Source organism: Cherax quadricarinatus, chromosome 22 (assembly GCF_038502225.1).
Source record: "Cherax quadricarinatus isolate ZL_2023a chromosome 22, ASM3850222v1, whole genome shotgun sequence".
NCBI classification, from domain to species: Eukaryota; Metazoa; Arthropoda; class Malacostraca; order Decapoda; family Parastacidae; genus Cherax; species Cherax quadricarinatus.
The window spans coordinates 44,090,526-44,098,677 of record NC_091313.1 but is presented as its reverse complement, the minus strand read 5'-3'; positions in this window follow the sequence as shown (position 1 = coordinate 44,098,677).

Genomic DNA, 8,152 nt, shown 5'->3' with positions numbered 1-8,152 from the left:
CACACAAACACAAGTGTACACACAAACACAAGTGTACACAATTAATATTATATAGTATATAATAGTGTATATTAATAAGGAATTGATTGTCAAAAAAATTTTATAATCTTATAAAGAGTAGCGTAGCCTAGTGTGTGCACGAACACCCATACACCACACGCACCCACACACACCCACACACACCCACACACACCCACACACACCCACACACCCACACACACCCACACACACCCACACACATCCACACACACCCACACACACCCACACACCCACACACACCCACACACACCCATGCACACACACACACACACACACACACACACACACACATAACACACACACGCAACACACACAACACACACACACACACACACACACACACACACACACACACACACACACACACACACACACACACACACACATACACACACACATTGCCAGACTCACACATACACTCCCCCCTCCCCCACCGACATCTCACTCCTTCACCTGATCCCTCCCCTCCCTCTTTCACCCTCGCCCTCCCAACCTCTCCCTCCTTCCCCCTCTCCCTCTCCCACTCACCCACTTGCTTCACTCTCCTTCCCACTCCCCCTCCCCACTACTTTCCCACATAGCTACAGTTCCTTCTCTACCTCCCCCCCCCACACTCTGACATACACAATACTAACATAACATACAGAATTACATAGGTTTCCCACTCTGAGGCAATCAGGATAAAACAAAAATGGGTTGCCAGAGAGCAACAAGAAAAACCAAGGGACAGGAGGAGGAAACTGCGAAGGAAGATTGGGCAGCAGAGCTCACAAAAAGGGAACATAAATGGGAAAAGAAACTAGAAGAACTTAGCATGAGAATGGAAGAGAGGATAGACATGGAAAGAAGGAAGTGAGAGGTGCAAGTCAAAGCAGCAGAGGCCAGGATACAGAGTTTAGAAGAGGAACTGAAAAATCTGAAACAGCCTAAAGAACTAAAGAACATTTTGGGATTGACAACAGAGACTGCTACCTCAGTCACAAATAAGGGGACTATAGGGAAAGAAGGAGCAAAACTGCATGTAGAAGCTCAATCAGTGGAGACTGTAGTAAATGAAAGAGCTAAGCTATATGTGGAGGTCCTAACAGACCACAGCAGAGCCCAGGGAAAGCCGAGAAGGGAAAATGACAGGCCACTGAGCCCAAGTACATTAGCTAGTGAAACTGAAGAAAGGAAAGCTGCAATGGAGGAAATCAAATTGAATGAGGGGATACACAGGGATATGCAGTGGGAGAATGAAAGGGTGAGGTCAGTCTTTGTGTATGGGCTCCAGGAAGTTGAAGGGGAAACATATGAAGCAAGAAAACAAGGGGAAAAAAGCAATTGAAAGCATCATGAAAGCAATAGGAGAAGACGACATGACCCAGCTGGAAAATTTTCGGAGAATAGGGGGGTTTGTAAAAAAAATAACCCGGCCAGTGAAAGTGACCTTCAAGGCAGAATCGACTCTGAACAGGATCCTGCAGGAGAAAGCATGATTAAGGGACATGCCGGCATACAGGAAGGTGTATCTCGACCGCGACAGAACACAAGCAGAAAGGCAGAAACAGAGAGAGATGGTACAAAGGCGAAAGGAGGAAAGAGAGGGGATGGAGAAGACAGACAGGAGATCCCAGACACAGGAAGATCAAATACAGCCTCCCTCACAACTTCCTATAGAAGCCTCCCAACCAGGTCAACCCCAGTGCAACCAAACACTCTAAACCAAAACACCCATGCCACATCCAATGCCCCCACCCACTGCATTACAAACTCCACCCCCACAGCAACCACCCATAGTTCCTTATCAGGTCACCCACTTCCCCAACCCCAATACACCTCCCAGACCACAATCTTAGAAAAGAAGTTGAAGGTGTGGTATACAAATGCAGATGGAATAACAAATAAGTATGAGGAGTGGCATGAAAGAATCAAGGAGACATCCCCAGACATAATAGCACTCACAGACACAAAACTCACCAGAATAATAACAGATTCAATCTTTCCATCCGGATATCAAATCCTCAGGAAAGACAGAGGGAGGAGAGGGGGAGGAGGAGTTGCACTGCTCATTAAAAACCAGTGGGGGTTTGAGAAAATGGAAGGAATGGATGGCACGGGCGAAAGGGACTACTTAGTAGGAACAATCCAGTCTGAGGGACATAAGGTGATAATTGCAGTAATGTACAACCCACCACAGAACTGCAGGAGGCCAAGAGAAGAATACGATGAGAGCAACAGAGCAATGGTCGACACACTAGCCGAGGTGGCCAGGAGAGCACACATGGGGGGAGCAAAGTTACTAGATATGGGTGATTTCATTCACAAGGAGATTGACTGGGAAAACCTTGAGCCCCATAGGGGTCCCGAAACATGGAGAGCCAAGATGATGGATGTGGTACTGGAAAACCTCGTGCATCAACATGTTAGAGACACTACCAGAGAGAGAGGAGAGGATGAACCAGCAAGACTGGACCTTGTATTCACCTTGAGTAGTTCTGACATCGAGGATATCATGTATGAAAGGCCCCTGGGAGCTAGTGATCATGTGGTTCTGTGCTTTGACTACATAGTTGAGCTCCAAGTGGTGAGAGCAGCAGGAATAGGGTGGGAAAATCAAACTACAAAAGGGGAAACTACTCAAGCTTGAGGAACTTCTTTCAAGATATTCAGTGGGAGAGGGAACTGACAGGAAATCCAGTACAAGAAATGATGGACTATGTGGCAACAAAATGCAAGGAGGCAGAGGAGAGGTTTGTTCCTAAGGGAAACAGAAATAATGGGAAGAACAGAACGAGTCCTTGGTTCACCCAAAGGTGTAGGGAGGCAAAAACTAGGTGTACTAGAGAATGGAAAAGGAACAGAAGACAGAGAACTCAGGAAAATAAAGAGATTAGCCGAAGAGCCAGAAACGAATATGCACAGATAAGAAGGGAGGCTCAGCGGCAATACGAAAATGACAGCATCGATAGTCAAGACTGACCCGAAGCTGTTGTACAGCCACATCAGGAGGAAAACAGCAGTCAAGGACCAGGTAACCAGACTGAGGAAGGTTGATGGGGAATTCACAAGAAACGACCGGGAGGTATGTCAGGAGCTCAACACAAGATTTAAAGAAGTACTTACAGTGGAAACCAGTAGGACTCCAGGAAATCAGAGCAGGGGGGTGCACCAGCAAGTGCTGGATGAGGTACATATAACCAAGGAGGAGGTGAAGAAGCTGCTATGCGAACTTGACATCTCAAAGGCGGTGGGACCAGACAACATCTCTCCGTGGGTCCTTGAAGAGGGAGCAGAGACATTGTGTGTACCATTAACAAAGATCTTCAACACATCATTTGAAACTGGGCAACTCCCCGAGGTATGGAAGATGGCAAATGTAGTCCCAATTTTTAAAAAGGGAGACAGACATGAGGCACTAAACTACAGACCTGTATCACTAACGTGTATAGTAAGCAAGGTCATGGAGAAGATCATCAGGAGGAGAGTGGTGGAGCACCTGGAAAGAAACAAGTGTATAACTGACAACCAGCATGGTTTCAGGGAGGGAAAATCCTGTGTCACAAACCTATCAGAGTTTTATGACAAGGTGACAGAAGTAAGACAAGAGAGAGAGGGGTGGATCGACTGCATTTTTTTGGACTGCAAGAAGGCCTTCGACACAGTTCCTCACAAGAGGTTACTGCAAAAGCTAGAGGATCAGGCACACATAACAGGAAAGGCACTGCAATGGATAAGAGAATACCTTACAGGGAGGCAACAACGAGTCATGGTACGTGACGAGGTGTCAAAGTGGGCGCCTGTGACAAGCGGGGTTCCACAGGCCTCAGTCCTAGGACCTGTGCTGTTCTTGATATATGTGAATGACATAACGGAAGGGATAGACTCAGAAGTGTCCTTGTTTGCGGACGATGTGAAGTTAATGAGAAGAATCAAATCGGATGAGGATCAGGCAGGACTACAAAAAGTCCTGGACAGGCTACAAGCATTGTCCAGCAACTGGCTCCTTGAGTTTAACCCCGCCAAATGCAAAGTCATGAAGGTTGGGGAAGGGCAAAGAAGACCGCAGACATAATATAGTTTAGATGGCCAAAGTCTGCAAACCTCACTCAAGGAAAAAGATCTGGGGGTGAGTATAACACCGAGCATATCTCCTGAGGCGCACATCAATCAGATAACTGCTGCAGCATACGGGCGCCTGGCAAACCTACGGATAGCGTTCCGATACCTCGGTAAGGAGTCGTTCAGGACTCTGTATACCATTTACGTCAGGCCCATACTGGAGTATGCAGCACCAGTTTGGAATCCACACCTAGTCAAGCACGTCAAGAAATTAGAGAAAGTGCAAAGGTTTGCAACAAGACTAGTCCCAGAGCTACGGGGATTGTCCTACGAAGAAAGGTTGAGGGAAATCAGCCTGACGACACTGGAGGCCAGGAGGGTCAGGGGAGACATGATAACGACATATAAAATACTTGACGAAAGGGATAGACTTAGAGGTGTCCCTGTTTTTAGACGATGTGAAGCTAATGAGGAAAATTCAATCGAATGAGGATCAGGCAGGACTGCAGAAGGATCTTGACCGGCTGCAAGCCTGGTCCTGCAACTGGCTCTTGGAGTTTGTCCCCACCAACTGCAAAATCATGAAGATCGGGGAAGGGGAAAGAAGACCGTAGAGGCCTGGTCGTGGACCGGGCCGCGGGGGCGTTGATCCCCGGAATGCCCTCCAGGTAGCCTCCAGGTAGCCTCCAGGTAGCCTCCAGGTAGCCTCCAGGTAGCCTCCAGGTAGCCTCCAGGTAGGGGGCCAAGGACTGCAACTATCACTCAAGGAAAAGGATCTTAAGGGGAATATAATACTAAACACGTCTTCTGAGGTGCACATGTCCAAATAACTACTGCAGCATGTGGGCGCCTGGCAACACTAAGAATAGCATTCCGATACCTCAGTAAGGAATCGTTCAAGACTCTATACACAGTGTACGTCAGGCCCAAATTGCAGTATGCAGCACCTGTCTGGAACCCACACCTGGTAGCACGTCAGGAAATTAGAGAAAGTGCAAAGGTTTACAGCAAGACTGATCTCGGGGCTAAGGGGCATATCCACCTAATGACACTGGAGGACAGGAGGGATAGTGGAAACATGATAACGACATAAAATTCCGAGAGGAATTGACAAGTTGAACAGAGGCAGGATGTTCCAGGGATGAGACACAGCAACAAAGGGTCACAGTTAGAAGTTGAAGACTCAGATGCGTCACAGGGATGTTAGGAAGCATTTCTTCTGTCATAGGGTTGTCAGAAAGTGGATTAGTCTGGAAAGTGATGTAGTGGAGGTAGGAACTATTCATAGCTTTAAAGAGCAGGTGTGATCAGGCTCATGGAGCAGGGAGAGAGTGGACCTAGTTGCAGCCAGTGACTGAGCGATAGTTTGAAAACGACACAGCTGCAGTTGCCAACACCGACTCAAAACTACTTCACATGTATATTAGAAAAAAAAATGCCAGGTAATTCAACTCAAGAAGGAATGAGTAGAACTCACGAGTAACGACAAATCAATGAATTGTTGAACAAACGATTTGAAGAGAAGTTCTCCGTGGAAACAAGGGCAATTACAGAGAGCCTAGAACATGAAATACACCAACATTTACCGGAAAACATTAGCACAAAAGGAAAAAGGTTAAAACAAACCTTTGAGAGCGTTGGATACATGAAACGTATTGGGACCTAACAAGAAGTTACCGAGGATTTTGTTGATGGAAGGACCGCCTAAATCACTAGCTAGGACCTACACCGAGTCAATGGATACGGGACAATTGCCATAGATCTGGACAACAAAGAATATAGTTCCAGTATTCAAGAAAGGAGACATACAGGCAGTGTGGATCTTCAGCCCAGTATCGCTGACTGCATATTCTGCAAGTTAATGGAGAAAATAATGAGGATTAGGATTCTCACTTCGGATATAAATTTGGACCCTTGGTGGTTTTATCTAAAATTGTAAAAATGTACTCACTACCTGACTTAGCCATAGGTAGAGGCACCACACAGTCTAGGATTAGGTTTTATGTAATGTCCAGGTTTTCCCCCCTTACTTTTATTCACTGCAGATCCTGATGCGGCTCCGAACATCCTGTTTTAAATCTGGCCACTCATAATGTTAACTAATACGGTAAAGGGTTTTTGTAACACCAAAATATCCCCCATAGATAAATTATGAGCTTCCCTTGAAAACTGGGATCAAAAGGTTTAGGCGCAACTAACCTATTAAGTATGGACATTCCCATTACTTCCTTATCAATAGTTATCCTCATCAGGACCCTATCTGTCTAACACAGAGAAGAATGGTGGAAGAGGAGCAGTTTGTGGTAATTAGTCTTTTAGCCTTGAGTCGATGTGTTCAGTCCGTCAATCTTGAGAAAAGTACAACACATGTACGGATAAATGACTTATATACTGCAGACAGGTGAGTTAAAGCAGCAGGAAGCGGAGTGAAAGAATACACTAGTGGTTGAGGGAGTTTTCAACTAGTGACTCCACCTCCTGTTGCTTCATCTAACCTGTCTGCAGTATATAAGCCACTTCTCCGCTCTTATGCTGTACTATTCTCAAGATTGTTGGACATGAAACATCAACTCCGGGCTGAAGGAGTAATTACTTCAAGCTCCTCATGCTCAACCACTTTTCTCTGCATTTAACTGAAGAAGCCATTACCTGGTGAAACGTTTACACATTAAAGATTCCTAAATGTTGCTCAAATGTATCATTCTTCAGCCTGTGAAATATTTGTCCCTAAAAAAAATTCTATGTAGGGGAACTGAAAAGACCACCCCTCTATAAGCCTCTAATAATACTGAAGAATTTCATGTCTCACTAGATATTGGGAAAAGAGAGCAACAAGTGCCTGTATCTCGAAAAGTGGTAACCTCTATTGAAGAATCAGTCTCCTTTACCGACATCATACTACTGGTGTAAAATGGAGCTATACAAGCCTCCATTTTTTCTTTGTCAGGATGCGATATTGCCCATAGGGTTGCTGAGAACCATATTTACTCGACTCATCGCTTCTAAAACATCGTCTTTAGAGCTTGAGACAATCTGAAATAATATGGTCGGGCCTAAGACAAAAGAGGCATGACACAGTTTTGGGAATCTTGCCAAGTGTGCCTTTATGGTCTTGACGTTTGAGTCATGATTCACTTCTAGCTTTTTTCTCAGGCCACAAACAGAAGTCTTTCCTTCATTACCTTCATCCATACAATACTGGCGGGAAGAACTTTTAGTGGACCTCTCACTTAGGTAGAGGTTTGCTTCAAAGGTGTCTGCTAATTTTCCGCCTCCACAGCTGTTGTGAGCTTATGGTTTTATAGGAAAACTCTCAACTCCTGACTAACAGGCTCGATAAAATTATCGACCAGAATGAGTTGCACCAATTAGCTTAAATTAGAGGCGCCAGCTGCCTTGTACCACTTGGTAAATGTCTTTGACTGGAGCTTAACGAAATCTGTAGAAGACTGCTCAGGCAGACGCCGGTAACTGGCCGGTATACACTAGCACAGTTGCCTCCACAGCGCTCATATTAGAGAAGTAAACCTGAATTTTTGTGATTTACATACAACGTCGTGTGAACAAGTGCTGCCCAATACTCGAAAGGTCATCACAAAGCTCGAGCCTAATTTTTCGAAAGCCTCAATGACCTGCACATCAATGGTATTCCGGCATTGTCTCCTTTCCTTCTCCCTATCACATTCTTCCTTCGTAAAAGCACGCTCGTCCCTAGTTTGCCCAAGTTTAATTTTCTCCAATTCAAGAGCCAGCAAATCAGATTGATCCAGAAACAGACGAGGGAAATAACGGCTTCAGTACAGGAACACCATATAACGAACCCAAGTAGCAAATTCAAGGCCTGTTTCACCTGTTCATAACTAACTAAAGTCAGTAAAGAGCAATCTGGCAATAAAGGGTAAGGCAGACACAGAAAGGATGCTTTTTCTCTACCTGTATATTCCTTAACCACATCAGGTTATACTGCAGAGTTAGAGAGTATGAGTGGATGAAACCAGCTCAAGTGAGTATCTGCCGTGCAGCCAGATGGTTAAGATGACAACACATTGGCCGGCAGGCCAGCTCTCACACT